Raw genomic sequence first — 18,300 nt, forward strand, 5'->3', positions numbered from 1 at the left:
GGGGGGGGGGGCAGAGAGAGAGGGAGACACAGAATCGGAAACAGGCTCCAGGCTCTGAGCCATCAGCCCAGAGCCTGACGCGGGGCTCGAACTCACGGACTGCGAGATCGTGACCTGGCTGAAGTCGGACGCTTAACTGACCGCGCCACCCAGGCGCCCCCAAAACAATTTTTTAAGTAAAAAAAAAAAAAAAATACCACCACCATCATATCTCTCTCAAACAATTTTTGGTTAAAGAGGAAATAGAAACCAAAATTTCAGTGTTTTGAGAAAACAATAAAAATACTACAAATCATAAGGGATACAGCTAAGTAGCCTTAAACTCTAACTTCAAGAAAAAAAGAATGAAAGTAAGTGAAATAAACACTTTACTCAAATGTTCAAAAGTAAACAGGTAATCCAAAGAAACGCAGAAGAAAGGAACAGTGAACATAAAAGCAGAAACTGACCAAGTGGAAAAGAGAAAACCAAGTGTTTTCTGAGTGGTCCACAGAGAGCTTAAATAATGATTGCACCCCAGGCCAAAAATGTGGCGCAAGCTTTCATCAAACTGAAGAAAAATACCAAGGTAATTGATGTTGTCAAATGAAATTCACTGCCAATTGGCAACCTGATGGATTAGGAAGAGAATGTGTTTAGCCAACATTTATCGAATTTGTTTCGGTGCTTTGCCAGAGCACCAATACAATGCCAATGAGGCTGTGGGCTGAGAAGAAATTCATTAAAATTCAAGGAACCAAAACACCTTTCTCAAAGGTATTTGAAAAAATGCCAGCCTTTCACCTCACTCAATTTTAATAGACTGGTTCTGTGATTGAATAGTTTGGGGCAAAAAACTAATTTTATGTGTTATGCTGACTGATCATGGAGTGTCCAGTTTCAACATTATTTCTGGGCGTTTTTGTGAGGGTGTTTCTGGGTGAGATTAGTATTTGAACTGGTGACTCAGGAAAGCAGATTGCCCTTCCCAGTGTGGGTGGGGACTATCCGTTTTGTTGAAGGCTCAGAAAGAACCAGTGGCAGGGAAAGAAGGAGTTTGACCTTCTTTTTTCTACCTCACGGTTGAGCTGGGACATCTCATCTCATCTCAGGCCCTCAGATTGTGATACACATGATCTGCTCCCTTGGTTCTCAAGCCTTTGGACTTGGACTGAATGAAACCACTGGCTTCCCTGGGTCTCCACCTTGCAGACAGCAGATCCTGGGACTTCTAAGCCTTCACAATCCTGTGAACCAATTCTTCATAATTTATTTCCTCTCATATATATGTACCTCATTGGTTCTGTTTCCTGGAGAGCCTGACTAATGCACGACAAACTGTATTCCATTTATGGGGAGTAATAGTTCCGAGTAGCATATTAGGAAACTCTGGTAAGGATTCTACCTTTCCAAGCAAACAAGTTTCTACAGTATCTCCTAAAGTGATTTGACCACAGAATCCTTTTTATACATAACATCTCTTAATACTCCATGGAGCACAGGTTGGGATATGCTGTCTCAGAGTTTGCTCATTTTATAAGAGTAGATTAGGAAAGATGCAAAATATTGTTTTTAAGAATACCATCGATATGTATTCACTCAGTGGTCAACTAATATGTATCAGTAACAATTTATCTTAATTGTCTAACATGACCTTAAAAAAGCTAATTTGTGAATTTCCTTCTCCAGGAAGGAAAGGTCCTCTTCCTGCCAAATTCTTTCTCAAGGTATTGATGTTATCTGGAATGCAGTGAAAATTTATTGACCTTTGCTGATGATTATAACCTTTGTAGCTAAAAGGTGACTTAGAAGGGAAGGATTAGAAACAAGAAAAAAGCTCTTAGAAAATAAACATTGAAGATGTATATCAGTTTCTAAATAAAGCTAGACTTCTACAGATTGCTATTAAAGTCTAGAAATCAAATAGTAAGTCTTACAAAGACTTTCTTTTCTATATTATAAAGTAGTTCTGAGAACAACTACCCAAAGCCATCATCTCTAAGAGCACTCAGACCAGGTGAGCCAGCACAGGCCTGGGGCACACAACTGGGAAAGGGAACAGACCCTCTTTCTGCTCTTGGCCCCAACATGGGGCTCAAAATTATAACCCCAAGATCAAAGTCACATGGTCTTCTGACTGAGCCAGCCAGGCACTCTCATGAGTGACGTTTTTACATTCCAGAGTGCATACCTAACCTTCTTCTTGTTCTTCCAGCTCTATGTGCTTTTCTTCCAGCCCTTATGCTCTCCTTATTCAAATGCAGCAGATGACATGGAAGGAGGAGCTGTCCAGGATACTGAGATCAGTTAGGAGGGCCCTGGTCCCAAACCATGAATTATTTGGTCATTTCTGAAGATTATATACCAACATGATGCTACTGATATACTTTCTGTGGGCTTGGAAGTTGCCTTTTTTTCCCTCATCAGTGGTGGGCAACTTTCAGGGTGGTGTGGAGACTATGTGGGCTTTGGAACCAAGCAGTTGAGGGATTGGTTTCAGCACCATGACTTTCATCTGTGAGACCCTGAGAACATCATTTCTCTGAGTCTCAGTTTCCTCATCTGTATAATAAAAAAATATTATCCTCTCAAGAGGATGGTTGAAAAGATTCCAAGTAATAAATGTAAACTGTTTATTAAAGGTCCTGACATCTAGTAGGTGCACATGATAACCAGATGGTAATAATAATTATTAAGTATTCATTTATTTATACAATTAGTGTTCATAGAGCACCTGCTCTGCACAAAGGCTCTGAGGGACAGAGATGACTAAGATATGCTTCCTGACTTCTAGGAAGTTTCATTTTTGTTGGGGAGGTACAATTTAACTGTTTTATCCAGACTCCAAATCACTTCGGATCCAAATCACTTATAGGAGATCCTAATCACTTACTTAGACCGTGACCAGGTATATTCAATGCCCATTCAATGGAGGAAAGTCACTTGTTCTAAACAGAAATTCTAACCCTAAGCTTGGAATTTTTTACGTTGTGCTCTGGGCTGTTGAACCAAATCAGCCAGAAAACAGCCATTGGGTAGCACATTTTGGATTAAAAATCATCAATAGCCTATGTGGTTAGAGGAATGACTGGAGATGCTGTCTTAATGGTTTGTGGCGGAGAAAGACTCAGAGTGATGTGGTTATAACGGAAAAGGCACAGTGTTAGAGTCAGTTACTCTCTGGGGGATCAAGTTATGAATCTGCATATTGAGCTCAGGATATTTGCTCTTTCTCTCAGGATTGCTGTGAGGACCTAATAAAATGTCACACTAAATGTAAATAAAATGCAGTATCGCTAGAGTTGATATTGCCTCTATTGTATATATTTTTATATTTGATATTCTTTTTATGTGGTACTTCTAAAATGCAGTGATCACAGATCTCGGTGTTTGTTTTTTTTTTTTTTTTTTTTTTTTTTTTTTTGTGCTCCTCACTTGTCAGCAAGACTTGACAATGAATTAGTCAAAACCATCTATGATGGCAGGAAGATAGATGCTTCAAGGAGAGCAACTTTACACTGTTACTGCCTGTAAGAGAAGGATCCAAACATTTTTAAATTTTTATGTTTTTCAAAACCACCTTGAAGTCAAGTGTTTTAGAGAAACAGAACCAAGGGATTATGTGTGTGTGTGTGTGTGTGTGTGTGTGTGTGTGTGTATACACATATCAATGGCTCACACAATTATAGAGATTGAGAAGTTCCAAGACCTGTGGCTGTAAGCCAGAGTCTCAGGAGAGCTGATGGTGTAGTTCTTGTCTGAGTCTGAAGGCCTGAAAACTGACGGTATAAGTTTCAGCCCAAATGCTGGCCCAAGACCCAAGAAGAGCCAATGTTTCAGTTCAACTCAGAAGGCAGGCAAATCTGCATCCAGGCAGGAGTTCTCTTACTTGAGAGAGCCTATTTGTTCCATGTAGGCCTTCACTGATTGGTTGAGGCCCATTCACATTAGGGAGAGCAATCTACTTTACTCAGTCTACTATTCAAATGTTAAATTCACCCCCAAACACCCATAGGCACCCAAAATAATGTTTGGCCAAATACCAGAATTCTGTAGCCCAATCCAGCTGATATGTAAAATTAAACATTACATCAAATAAGTTTTGTTTTCACTTATACTGATACGGTTTTCAGAGATTGGAAAATTGCAGATTTTTAGAACTTGTAGATTGAAATGGATATAGAAAATCTAATTGTGAAGGCAAATAAGGACTCGTTACACAACAATAATAAAAAAAGTCCTTGGTTCTAAAAGAACAGGGGTATTTCATTTTCCCAAGAATTTGCTGTCCAAATAGATAGCCATTAGAGGGAGCTCTGATTGCAGCATAGAAACAAAATTATTCTGCATGAATTGATAGTGTTAACTTGGAATTCCAAGTTTCCATGTTTTTTTTTTTTTTTAATTTTTTTTTTCAACGTTTATTTATTTTTGGGACAGAGAGAGACAGAGCATGAACGGGGGAGGGGCAGAGAGAGAGGGAGACACAGAATCGGAAACAGGCTCCAGGCTCTGAGCCATCAGCCCAGAGCCTGACACGGGGCTCGAACTCCCGGACCGCGAGATCGTGACCTGGCTGAAGTCGGACGCTTAACCGACTGCGCCACCCAGGCGCCCCAAGTTTCCATGTTTTTAAGGAGACACAGAATATATATAAATACACACACACACATACACACACACACACACACACACACGTATGTATATAAACCCTGAATTAAAACCAAATTAAGTATCTTCTAACACCATCATTTTGTATATTTGACCTTAGTGAGATCACCCTTGCTTCACAGGGCATGAGATCCAAAACAACGTAGAGACAAGGCTGGGTGGGGTGGGAAAGGTGCTAGGTCTGAGTTGCAGCCACATCATGTGTACCCTTGAGTCAGTCACCTCTCTCCTCCCCTGCTGAACAGTGAAGATGACAGACATTAGTGTTTACGACACATCAGTACCTGTGGATGGAATAATGTTAGGAGAATTTTAAAAATTTCTTTTTTCAAAAGACAACCTTCTTGAAAATGTTACGTTCTCGAAAGTCACGTGGATGATACACTCACAGTCAAAACCAGCTTTCTGCCCTGCAGTTCCTGAGATGTGTTGACAGTGATGTTGGTACCGAGTGATCCCTGTCTTGAAGTGACAGCAGTGAACTTTTAATGTGTTGCTAAGCCTCTCTGGAAGCTTCAGGTTGGTGTTATCAAAATGACGACAGTTGGCTTATAATTAGCATTGTACTCGTGTTATAAAGACAAATTTTCTCTTCAGCAGAGATTGTATGCAATTGAAAGCATTGTTATACAAGAAGGTTTCAGAGTCATAAGTCATTTTGCAAACTGAGATTCTGATTTGACATAATATAAAGTATTGCAGAAGAATGATGTACCGACTACTTTCCTGTCTTTTGTTTCTCGGGCTAATGAGAAGAGAACAGAACAATATTATGGGACCAAGACATTGTGCAAGTAAAAGCCACATGACAATAGACTATACTAAACAAGCCACATACAACAAAGAGTTTTAGAAAGTTGGTGGTGGGTTGGAAAGAGAAAAGAAGCCTTCGGTCCTCCTTCAACACTGTATGATAGACAAGCCGAACTCAGACCTGGATCACAGCAGGTGGAAATACACTCATAGAAAGTAAAAACCTTGTACAGATCTTGGTTTTATGCCATCAACTCAGAGCAGCTTAGTAGCAGTAGCTGGGAAGATTTTCAGTAAGTTCTCATTATTTTAGGCTGCACAATTTTATCGATTGTTTCGTTATAATAATAGATCGTTGTTAAAAGAAGAAAGCAATGACTCAGCATGCTCAAAAAGAAAATTAGAATAGGCCGACAGGTAGAAAAAAAAAAGCCAACTTCACAAATACATTTTTCTATTCTTAAACCAATATCCACGTTTTAGTTTAGCAAAACGGCATCACCCATCTTAACATTAAACTTCTAAATTTGAATGAAGGCAGTTTTGTAGTTTTGCTTCCGAACTATTGTCCCGAAAATACATCATGTCAAGAAGAAGGTGCTAATTATGTATTTGCGTTCACGCCAAGTCTCCTTGCTGCTTATCAAGAATGCATGCCCTTGGCATGGCTTCCGTGAGTCTCTGCTCTGTGGTCTTAGCCTTGTTCCTGCTCCTGCACTGTCCTAGAACCTGGCTAGATGGAAGGAAAACAGAAAATGCTGGGGTCAGCAGGAAAGTTCTTCAAAGTGGTTAATCCATTTACAGATCACTGGGAATGGACTGGGCCGTGCTAAGTCGGCATTCTGGTATTTCTGCTCAAGCACATGATTCTGTAGACAACAGCTGATGGTGTTTTGCTGGCAAATATAGCTTTGAGCTCCTTTTGCTAGCTTGGCCCTAACTCAACAAAGTCTTGACTCACAAAAAGATGCTAAGAAAGAGAACATGCAGGAAAGTGTTAAGCAAACCTCGGAATAAGCAAACCTTGGAATTAGAGAGAGAGAACGTTGCATATTCCATTCTTAAGTGTGGTAATGGCTTGGGACTAAAAGGGAAAGGACAAGTGTAGGGGGCCACAGTTTACTGGGACTTTCCATATCTAGGGTCATTTACATTTTAGGAGAAGGGTGTTTACTCTCAGTGCCTATATTCCATCTCATTCTTACTGGTGTTGAGAACTTTTATATTGAACTTTTGCTAAGAGGGGCCATCAGTTTTTATCAAGAGTGTGTTTACTGGTCTCATAGAATCTCTACCCCTCCTAGAAAGAAGTTGAGATTAGGTCTTACCAGTCCTCCCCAAGGGACTGGGGCAAGACGGAACTGGGTCCCTGTGGAGGGAGCAGGTGGGCAGTAAAAGAAGTAGGAGGGTAAGGGAGAAGAGGCAGGTGCCTATCTGAGATGTATTTTGGATGGATCAAATGTGGCCAGAGGAGAACAGTAAGGAACATCTTGCTGAAACAGTGACAGTTCACATATGGGTATGTGAACATGATGTTTAAGTTTCATGACAATCTTGTGAGGCGGGGATTATCGTACCCATTTTATTATTATTTTTCTTAAGTTTATTTATTTATTTTGAGAGAGAGATGGGGTAGGAGCAGAGAGAGAGGGAGAGAGAGAATTCCAAGCAGGCTCTGCACTGTCAGTGCCGAACCTGACATGGGGCTCAAACCCATGAACTCCGAGATCATGATCTGAGCTGAAACCAACTGACTGAGCCATCCAGGTGATCCCCATGCCTGTTTTAAAGCTGAGAAAAGTCAGTCTCAAAGAGCTTACATGAATTTGCCAAAGGTCGTCAAACTAGCCAGTGGCAGGGCTAGACTTTAACCCCAAATCTACCTGACACCCATATCGGGCCCTTCTCACCACACCACCCTTCTCCTCTATTCTCTATCTCTCCTAAACTCTCCGTCTGCTTTCCTCCCTCTTACCTGCAGCCCTTCTGACTAATGGGGTGCAGGTAAGAGATGCAGACTTTGGGCACAGCCTGAAGCTCTGTGACTGGGGGATGCCAACTGCAGCCAAGATCCATAACCCACACATTGTGGCAGCATGTTCTACACCACCCCACGCCTACTGAGTCAGAATCTCCATTTTAGCAAGATCCCTGTATGATTAGCCAGAGCATTAAGGTTTGAGAAATCTGCTCAAACCTACTCAAGTAACCTAATTAGATGGCGATGCAAATTTTAGGGCTCTATTGTCAATAGAAAAGAGAAAAGACCATCAATTTAAAAGCTCACCGTCTTAATTAAGGAATAAAACTTAGTGGATTCATTTCTGTAACAGGTAACAAGGTAGGTGTAAGTTTTAATAGACTTGCATGGAGAATATCCAGATCGCTATTTTTTTTTTTTATTTTTTATTTTAGAGACAGCATGAATAGGGGGAGAGGGACAGAGGGGGGGAGAGGAAGAGAGAGGGAGAGAGAGAGAGAGAGAGAGAGAGAGAGAGAGAGAGAGAGAATCTTAAGCAGGCTCTGTGCTAAGCATGGATCTCGCAATCCACGCGAGAGATCGTGACCTGAGCCAAAATCAAGAGTCGCATGCCTTAACCGACTAAGCCACCGAGGCGCCCCTATCCAGATCACTATCCGCTGAACACTTTCTATATGCCAGGCACATATTTCATCCATTTGCTTCTCACAAAATTCTTGTGAGATCCATAAGCCTCCATTCACAAGCAAGGAAACCAAGGCACAGGGAGATCATGTGACTTGCTCAAGTTCCCACCTTTGGTCAGTGCCAAGGTTGGAACTTGAATCCCAGTCTTTAGACTCTGGGTCAATCCTCTTCTGACTAGCGGGCAGGACTTCCCAGGAGTTCACCCCAGAGAAGATGGGAAGAGAAGATGCCCCTCACTTCTACTGGCTCACCGGAAATAGGGACCAGGGCTCAGGGGTTCAAAAGTGAAGCTCACCCCATGTCACATGGCAAAGTAGCAACCCACTGACTCTGTGGGTGGCTGAGCTGACAAGAGCCAGAGACTCCTGGGCAGGTGAAAGCCATTATGTCCTATAATATGGTTTGGAGATATTTATGCATAGGGATACAGTATATTCTTCTGTATCACCAGGAAGAAGCAGCCCTCATACTAAACATCAAATATGCTGGTCTCTCCAAAGCCTGTAGGACTTTCAGGAAGCGATCAAATGTTATTTCAGATTTCTGGTAATGTACAAGGGATCTAGAAACATGAAGCTTTAGGCTTTTGATTAAATATGGCAGACTTAACATGCATGATTATCTCCATTTCGCCAAGAAGCCCCAGTATAATGGCTGTAAAGGGATAATAAATAAAATGAGTATAAACAAAGGAACCCTTATGTTTAGGAAAACATGGGTTTTATGGTTGTGAAATGGAAGGACTTGGGAAAGTAGAACAGAAGGAGAATTAATTGCTCTGAGAAACAAAGCACCAAATTGAGGAATTGCCCTCCAACAGGGAGGTCTGGGGGCTCCTGAGGACGAGAAGAAACTCTGAGAAGGAGAAAATCGTGACAAGGAGGGCGCTGGTAAGCAGTGTCCCAGGGAAAAGACATCAACGGATGGATTGTGGGGGCGATGAGTGAAGAATAGTAAAATGTCAAATACTCTATTTTTGATGTTTCCTGTCCCTCCAGTCACCTTTCACTTTTCCCAATTAACCACTTAAAGTCTGTAATACGCGTTAGGTTGGCGTGGGCACTCTGGGAAACGGGGAGGGGCTTATCCACACCAGAACAAAGCCGGGAGGAGAGGGCAACAAGGTTGGGAGGAGGTCCGGGGGACCAGAAGTCAACAGCACAGGATCTTAGAGTAAGAGGGAGCCAAGTGTAGCAAAATGTCCTCTCTCTGACTCCTTACCCACTGTAATTGCAGAACCTTCAGTAAGGTAGTAGATTATACACACCTGTTTGGGCTATTGCTAATCTGAGGAATGAAGGGAAGGTGGCTGTTTCTTGTCTGGGGCAAAGTGAGGTGCACAGAGAGGCAAGACAACAAATAGGGTCATCAGCAGGAGGAATTTGGAGTGAGGGGTCAGTCTTTCTCTCCTGCCTGAACTATGGAAATTGGTCGCCTGAACTATGGAACTTATGGAAATAAGTCTGCCATATTTAATTGCCAGCAGACTTGGGGACTAAGTAAACTACAGATACCAGGTCTCATTTCATTCATTTAAGTGAGTGATTTAATCCTCACTTAACCTTATGAGATTAATTTTTATCTTCCCCATCTTACAGATAAGAAAACCGAGGTTAGTGAGTTTCAGTATCTAGCCCAGGATAATGTAGCTTAAAAGTGACTGAGGGAAAATTTGAGCTCAACTTTGTATTACTCACAAATTATCTACAATTTGCATTCTGGTTTTATTCACTTACAACATTTGCATCTGGACGGGGGGACTTCCACCATCATAAAATTGTATATTTTATTTTAGTCATTTTTAAAGTTTATTTATTTACTTTGAGAGAGTGAAAGTGGGGGAGGGGCAGAGAGAGAGAGAGACAGACAGACAGACAGACAGAGAATCAGGCTCCACACTGTCAGCACGGAGCCTGGTGCAGGGCTTGAACTCACGAAACTATGAGATCATGACCTGAGCCAAAACCAAGAGTCGGGCGCTTAAGCAATTGAGCCACCCAGATGCCCCATAAAATTGTATATTTTAAAGGCAGCATCAGTGGGCTCCTAAATACCTTCCTCTCCACTCTTGCCTTCTTTGACCTTGACCTCCTTGGCAGGTCGGGGCAGGGGCAGGAGTGAGAAATCTGAAAATGAAGTGTGATCCTATCAACATTCTCTGTCTTTGGTTTACCCCATCGCTTGTGAAATTGGGGTGAGCCAGTGTAAGGGACGGAGTGCCAAGACAGACGCTGTCCCTTCGTATCTTAAAATAATTGCCAATAGGTTTCCAGAGCTCTCGGTCAGATGGGTGCAGATCCCTTAGTCAAGAACATCAAATACCCCTTTGTGTGTCTCTCCCTATTTAGAGCTAGCTCCAGGAAAATGGGCAGGAATCATATGAGGTTCATTTCCTAATTTCCCACAGACCAAACCCAGAGCTGTGTACATTCTGTGTGAACTATGACCACTTTTTGAAACTGAATTGGGTTGAACCCTGCTTCCCCATAGATAAGTCCATCTATCATTTCTGCAGAGCCTACTGAGAAGTGGATGGGAAATAAAACCCCAGTCCATAAAGCTTTAATAAAAATTCTCTCCATAAACTTAATTATTTATTTATTTATTTTTGAGAGAGACACAGAGAGAGACAGAGAGAGAGCGCAAGCATGGGAGGGGCAGAGAGAGGTGGGGGACAGAGGATCTGAAGCAGGCTCTGTGCTGATAACACAGAGCCCAATGTGGGACTTGAACTCATGAACGGTGAGATCGTGACCTGAGCTGAAGTCAGACGCTTAGCCGACTAAGCCACCCAGGCGCCCCTCCATCAACTTTTAAAAACCAACAACAACTTCAAAACCTGCATGAAGGGACACGCTCAATATGCTACGCAGAATAAACCCCCTTTGGGGCCCCCTCCGCATCTCTGCTTTGCTACCACACCGTTTCCTCTATCCGTAGCGATGAGATCTTTGGGGTGAACAAGACGGTTTGAGTACAGCTGCCCAGGGGGCTGGTCGGGCTCAGGTTACCCATGTGAAGTGTAACTCAGTCGCCGTGTTCTAGGGGGGCAATGACTGTTTATAGATTAGCTCATTGTCCCATAAACGTGACTCAAGTTTTAGCTAAAGTCCCATGTTAACTAATTGCCTCAGAAGGCAATTCTGTTCTCAACGCCAAGAGGAGACATTCATTCAAGGAGAGGCACACATGCACTCCACCTCAGTTTTGATGTTCAGGAAAATGCATGGATCCATGGCAAAGGGGTGCAGATGAACGTGCAACCAGTGGGATCCGACTCCACCGCCCTATCTTCTGTTGTTTCTTGCCCAAGGACGAAGTGGCTCAAAAATGATAGAAGCCGTAGCATTTGACGATTTGTCAGGAGGAAGCTCCCAGATTGTTTCCCTACTGCTAGCTCTCTGGGAGCCAGGCCGTGGGTCTGAGCCTGTGACTCCCCTGCTTTGTGAAGACCTTTCCGAGATTCCCAGCTACTCGGCCTCGGAGACGCAGCTCTGGTTCCTTCCCCCCCCATCCCAGGGGATTAGCGGTCACCTCTTCTCTGCCGTCATAACCCCTGGACCCTGGGAAAGGAGCTCTGTGCCTGAGTTGTAGAAGGTACTGGCACTCCTGTATTATTCCTGTCAGTTCGATGTGGATAAAATTCAGCATTGATTTGTGATTAAAACGCTAGTAAATCTATACTACAAAGAGCTTCCTGGGCCCCTGTGTGTCTCTGTTGGTTAAGAGTCCAAGGGTCTGACTCTGGATCAGGTCATGATCATCTCACAGTTTATGAGTTCGAGCCCCGTGTCGGCCCCTGTGCTGACGGCTCAGAGCCTGGAGCCTGCTTCGGATTCTGTGTCTCCTTCTCCGTCCACCCCTCCCCCACTCACACTCTATCTCTGTCTCTCTCTCTCAAAAATAAATAAACATTAAAAAAGTTAATAATAAAAAAAGAACTTCCTTAATCTGATAAAGAGTATCTATGGGTAGCCACAGCAAATACCCCTTTCCGTGGTGAAAAGTTAAAAGCGTCACCTTTGAGGTCCACAACAGGACAAAGATACCCACCATCACCACTGTGCGTTGACATGGTGTTGGAGTTCTCAGCCAGAAAGGAAATAAAGAAGCAAAGTGGATGTTTTTAAAGATATGTGCACAGGAAATGCTGAAGAAATCTATAGACAAATTAGAATTAATAAATAAATCTTGCAATTTACTTGCTACAGAATATCTGTATCTATGTTGATATATCTAGATATAGACATTCCAAATGAATTTGTATATTCTGAAGATGTCTTTTACAACACTTGACAAACTGATTGTCGAGTTTATAAGGAATTGCAAGGGGCTAAGAAGAACCAAGATAGTTCTGAAGAAGAAAAACGAGGTATAGGACTTGCCCTACCAGATATCAAGATTGCTATCAAGCTTTAGCAGTCAAGACAGTTTGGAACTGAAACAAGGAGAGAAAAATATTCCAGTGGAACAGAAGAGAGAGTCTGGAGGCAGACCCGTTCTTATATCAGTGTCTCATTTATAAGGAAAAGTCATTGAAAATCAGTGGAAGAAGAAAGACTTTTCAATAAATACTGTGTGGTCTGGTTATCCATGTAATAAAATAAAAAGGAATCTGATGCATCTTGACAACATACACAAGAGTCAATTCCAGGTGCATTAAAGTGAGCACTATGGAGATTTTAAAAGATACTCTATACCATATACCGTGTACTCTAAAATCTCACCTTCCTAGTCAACCTGTCTCTCCCAGAATGTTGACTTAAATATTCTTACCAATGTGATACAGAATTATTAATTAACTAATTAACAATTCATAATTAATTAATTGATGAAGCATACTTCTAGACTTTTCAGAGGTCAAGGACAAATTTCATAGACTATAGCAACAATTACTAAACTTCACCCTTCTTACAAGTGTCCTTTGTTAGAAATAGCATAACACTTTAAAAAAGTTTTCTTGATGTTTATTAATTTTTGAGAAAGAGAGACACAGAGCATGAACGGGGGAGGGTCATAGAGAGGGAGACACAGAACCCGAAGCAGGCTCCAGGCTCTCAGCCGTCAGCCCAGAGCCCGATGCGGGGCTCGAACTCACGGACCGCGAGATCATGACCTGAGCCGAAGTCAGGCACTTAACCGACTGAGCCTCCCCCGTGCCCCGCATAACACTTTTATGAAGCAGGCTACTATCTTTTTTCAGCAGCTCTAGGGTGAGGTGAACATTTTTCTGTCTTATTTGGATCTGTTTTTACCAGTTGTTAGAAAAGTTTGTAAGTATCAAGGTCAAGTGCCAGAATTGCATTAGTTTGTCCCAAAGGAAAGAAAAACAAAAACCCGATGCGAGCAGCTCAAAACTTACAATATGGAAAGGAAAAGGATATGTCAGGATTGTGAACACGTTGAATGTGAGGTAAGAAATGTTTTGCATCTATAAGACCAAAGCTGACACCCCTAGGCAAGGTCCTAGTTTATTTTTAATATTTCTGGTTATTCTGTTAACCCTCCCAACCAAGGGTTTTGTTTGTTTGTTTGTTTGTTTGTTTGTTTTGGTTCTTGGTTTGTTTGTTTTTGGTATAAACGAGAGAGTTTGTAAGTCACCACTGATTGAAAGTTGTGGCCGAAATGTTGAGTATTCATCCAATATCTGTGGCTCCGCCATATCCCCTGGTCTCCCTTCAGTTAAATGGAGTCATGCAACTATTCGTGGCTAGTTACAGTATGGTTAATTACATGGCGTGACAGGGATTATGCAGATGGCGCTATGTAACTAGCTCTAAGCTGTGAGCAGAAGTGACGCATCAACTCTTGTGTCTGTCTCTTCCTTCAGACCGTAAACTTCTTTTAAAGAAATTTTTAAAAATCTTTATTTATTTTTGAGAGAGGGAAAGAGACAGAGCGCAAGCAGGGGAAGAACAGAGATAGAAGGAGACACAGAATCCGAAGCAGGCTCCAGGCTTCGAGCTGTCAGCACAGAGCCCGACGCGGGGCTCGAACTCATGAACCATGAGATCATGACCCGAACCCAAGTCGGACGCTTAACCGACTGAGCCACCCAGGCACCCTTGGACTGTAAACTTCCTGAGGGCAGAGACCCTCCATCTCTGTATGTCCATGTGTGGTGATAACTCAGCGGATAGTCCCATCCATCCTGATCTGTATGTTTCTTTCCCAATTTCTAGACCTAGTCTTTAATGAATATTTTTCATTTGATGTCCCACAGGGACTTTAAACTCTCCGTGACCAAACCTGAACTCATCGTGTCTTTTACCCAAACTGCTCCTCTCCCAGGGCCCCCTACTCGGTGTGTGGTACCATTTTCTGCCTCTTTGCCAAACCAGAAAATGGAAGGCATCCTTAATTTCAGGTCTTCTCCTACCAACATCGCTCTCCCTCATCCCCCGGTCCCCCAGTTCTTACTCTGTCATATCAGCTTCCCAAATGTCAGTCAGATCTATGCACTTCTCTCCATTCCTGCTGCATTCATTCACTCAGGGCATCATCATCTCTCATCTGTCATCTCTGCGTTACAGAAATCACATTTCTTGGAGTCTCCCTACCTTCAGATTGGCCCCCAGCACCTAGAGCCGTGTCTGGCATGTGGCCAGCCCTCGCTAATTGCAGACGGAATGAACACGTGACTCTACATCGATGAGAGTCACACATGAGTGTGTGACTCAGCCATGTCAAGAGGAGCCTCGTCTGTCTAGACCTGTGTCTTCCAAAGACCCAAGAAATGACTTGGGGGCTGCTTCTCTTTGAACTTGGGACTGGATTAGCTTTTTTTTTTTTTTTTTGGAATAACTTCCTTGACATGTGCTGCCCCAACAGCTTTGAACACATCTGCATGCCACTCGTGTCAGTTGAACCCCACGCTCCCCGATGAGATAGACACCTTCGGGAGCCCCTTTTTGGAAACTGAGTCTCTCTTTTGCACAGAGGTAGAGAGGCTAAGTGGTTTTCCCAGGGTTACCGAGGCTGTTAGGAGCAGACGCAGGGCTCAGGCAGAGGCCCGTGGCCTCCCAAGCCTGGCCCGGTTTAGCCGAATTTGGCTCGTGCTCAGGGGAACGCGTGCTCCTCAGAGAGCAGCTCTGGCAGTGGGATACTGAAGGCCAGGGAAGCCCGGTGCGAACTTCTGGACCTCTCTCTGCTGGCCACAGGTCTGACGCTTCATCCGCACAGCCTGGGGAGCCTGGCAAAGGGGTCAGTGAAGGGAAGCCTGGAACCTGTGGGCTTGGGGCTCTTCCTCACCACACTCTGTCAAGCATGATGGGCAGTAATCGGGACTGTCTGTGTCCCAGATTGCCACCGGGCGTGTCACAGAGATGAAGTGCCTCTCTGCTCGGTCCTTAGTTTGCTTTCTGGAAGCCCAAACTGCTGGAAATGTAGAAATATCACTGGTGAGATCTACTTGGTCAGGGCAGAAAATTCAGAATTGGGAGCAATCGCAGAAAGAATTGTTGCCGTCAGCTCAATGCCGGGAAATGGGCTGTGGACGGGCGGGGATGGTGGAAGGAAAGAAGCGAGGGCATCCCCAAAGGCCCTGCGGCAGCCTGAGCGCTGGAGGGGGTCCACATCTTCCCAAGGCAACCGCGTGCTGATGTGCGCCCCCCCCCCCACTGCCGTGTGCTGGCGGGGAGCAAGAAGACTTCACTCAGGTGACTTTCAGCACCCCCGAACTCTCAGCCCTCGAGGTGCTGTGCCGGGCCCTGCGCACAGAGCTGAAGCAGTAAGGGCCCTGCTCTCTAGAAGCTGGGTCTAGCTGTGTCGACAAAACCTGGATGTGAAGAGCACAGTGTGAAATACAATGTCAGATGTTTCACAGAAGAGATTCTGACAAGGTCCTTGGGCATCCGGGGCTGGGGGAACCAGGATTTCTTCATGGCGGAGGAGGCTTAGACTGATATGTAAGATTTGGATAAGCGGAGAATGAGAACATTCCTGAAGGAAAGAGCCACATGGACAGAGACAAGAACGAGGCTTTGTGGCAAGGAGTCTATCTGTTAAAGGCTCCTCAAACTCAGCAACGGACAGCCCAGCAATTTCGATGCCATTCAGCCGTCTCTGGAGTTTAACTTCTGCCCCCGGTTGGCTGGTAGCTAATAGTTTCTGCAGCTTCTGGGGCCTTGAGACTACTTGGTTCCCAGCTTGTTAGTTTCCCCAGAAACAATTCTGCCAGGGGTGCTCTCCAGAGCACTGGGTCCTTCACCTCCTGCTGGGATCCCCTGCAGCCAAGTTGTAGCACATGGCGTCTCCCCCATAGTTAGCACGCTGTGCCCGTATCCCCCCTTCTTGTTACTGTGTTTGTGCACACTGGCTCCCTGTGTGATTTCCTCCCAGCAGCCAGCACCTGCGCTATGTCAGAGTCTGCCCTCGGGCTACAGGTCCCCTTGACCAGTGCCCATGAAGAGCCAGACGTGTGCTCCCAACCCAGGGTCAGCCCTTGACCGATTGTTGAGAGATGCGGGGTATGAACACTCCATCTTCCTTGTCCCTGAGGTGTGCCTAACCGGTCTCCAGAGCCCCCTGCAAGTTTGAGCCCAATTTCACTCTGTGGGACCTTGCTTGATGTCATACTTTGCTTGGCATGTTTTCCTTTTTTTTTTTTTTTTTTATTGTTTTTTTTTTTTTGAGAGAGAGAGAGAGAGAGAGAGAGAGAGAGCAGGCAAGGAAGGGGCAGAGAGAGAGGGAGACAGAGAATCTGAAGCAGGCTCCATGCTCTAAGTGCAGAGTTCGACTTGGGGCTCGAACCCACAAACTATGAGATCAAGACCTGAGCCCACTGAGCCACTCAGGTGCCCCAGCATTTTTTTCCTTTCTTGATCCTACTTCTCTTTTACCTCCCCAGGTTTTTCTCAGAAGCATTTCCTAACTACTTTCATCTGAATTCTCATATCAAGGTCTGCCTTTGCAGAACCCAATTAGACATGTTGTCTAGTATGGAAGGCAAAATCATGGCTCCTCAAAAGGTGTCCACCCCTAACCCCTAAAACTAATGAATATGGCAAAGGGATTTGTGTAGCTAAGATTAAGATAGAGATAATATTAGATTATCTGGGTAGACCCACTCTAGTTACATGAGTCTTTAAAAACAGAGAATGTTCTCTGGCTGGCGTCAGAAACGTAGCAGAAGTAATTGAATGCATTCCAAGCATGAGGAGGATTCAACACTGCCTTGTCTCTGAGATGTAGGGGCTGCGGACAGGACCTGAGTGTGGCCTCTAAGAGCTAAGGGTGGCCCCCCGCATGAATACCAGCAAGGTAATAAGACCTCAGTCTTATAGCTGCAAGGAACTGGATTCTGCAAAAATCTGAATGAATTCGGAAGCAGATTCTTCCAGAGCCTGCCAACTCGAGCCCACCAGCCATCACTCTGAGTTCTGCCTTATGAAACCCAGAGCATAGAGAACCCAGCTAAGCCAACTCATACTTCTGACCTACAGAACTTTGAGGTAACACACTTGTGTTCTTTCTTAAGCTGCTGAGTTTGTGGTAATTTGTTAAAACAGCAACGGAAACTAATATACTAAGATTTCCCCTAAAAAGTATACACACTCTTTGCATGTTCTCATGGTCATTTGCACCGGTAACGTCATGGGTTGTGCTCTTCATGGGAAGACTTCAAATCCAGATACTGATATACGGATTTATGATGTTGGTTGACCGTTCTCAGGTCACTCCTTTTGTCCCTTCACTGATCTCAGTCTGGTTGCACTGGGGCAATCCTTTAGTGTCTCTGTTTAACTCCCACCCGGATTTTATCAGTGAGGAATGGTTGAACGCTTCCAGCAGGCTCTGACGCGGGGCCCCATGTGTGTTCGCTAAGTATTGATTTGCACAAATGAGTGTGTAACTCAGGAATTTGCGCGTCATCTTTGCACAGGGGCCATGATAACCTTCTCTGCATCCTTCTGATTTTAGTATATGTGCTGCCTGAAGCGAGCTCTGAATGCGAAAGTCAGATATCAGTGGTCAAATTTCCTGTGCTGCCCGAGGCAGCCATTTTGCTCCTGTCTATACCGAGCCTCTTAAGATGTTTGTCTCCTCTGCTAAAGGTCTGAAGCCATGGAGGGGTCACTTTGTGTAGTTTTTGGAATTCCACTCAAAAATTCCCATTGAACATATCAATTCTCCCAAGTCCTGCTGCCTGGCTGTCATATGGAAAGCAGTTCTGTCCCCCTGCACATAAATAGAACCTGCCCTTTGAGGCTCCTCTCAGTCAAATTTTA

General features: G+C 44.1%; 1 non-coding gene across 1 annotated transcript; it reads right to left on the reverse strand.

The window, feature by feature from the left end:
* Nucleotides 1-17,909: 17,909 nt before the first annotated feature.
* On the reverse strand, nt 17,910-18,017 carry LOC121034322 (U6 spliceosomal RNA). Its single transcript, XR_005792392.1, has one exon. It is a non-coding gene; the product is annotated as a U6 spliceosomal RNA (small nuclear RNA).
* Nucleotides 18,018-18,300: the final 283 nt, after the last annotated feature.

The sequence above is a fragment of the Herpailurus yagouaroundi genome, unplaced genomic scaffold (genome assembly GCF_014898765.1).
Source record: "Herpailurus yagouaroundi ecotype Mexico unplaced genomic scaffold, PumYag 159, whole genome shotgun sequence".
In the NCBI taxonomy this organism is placed as follows: Eukaryota; Metazoa; Chordata; class Mammalia; order Carnivora; family Felidae; genus Herpailurus; species Herpailurus yagouaroundi.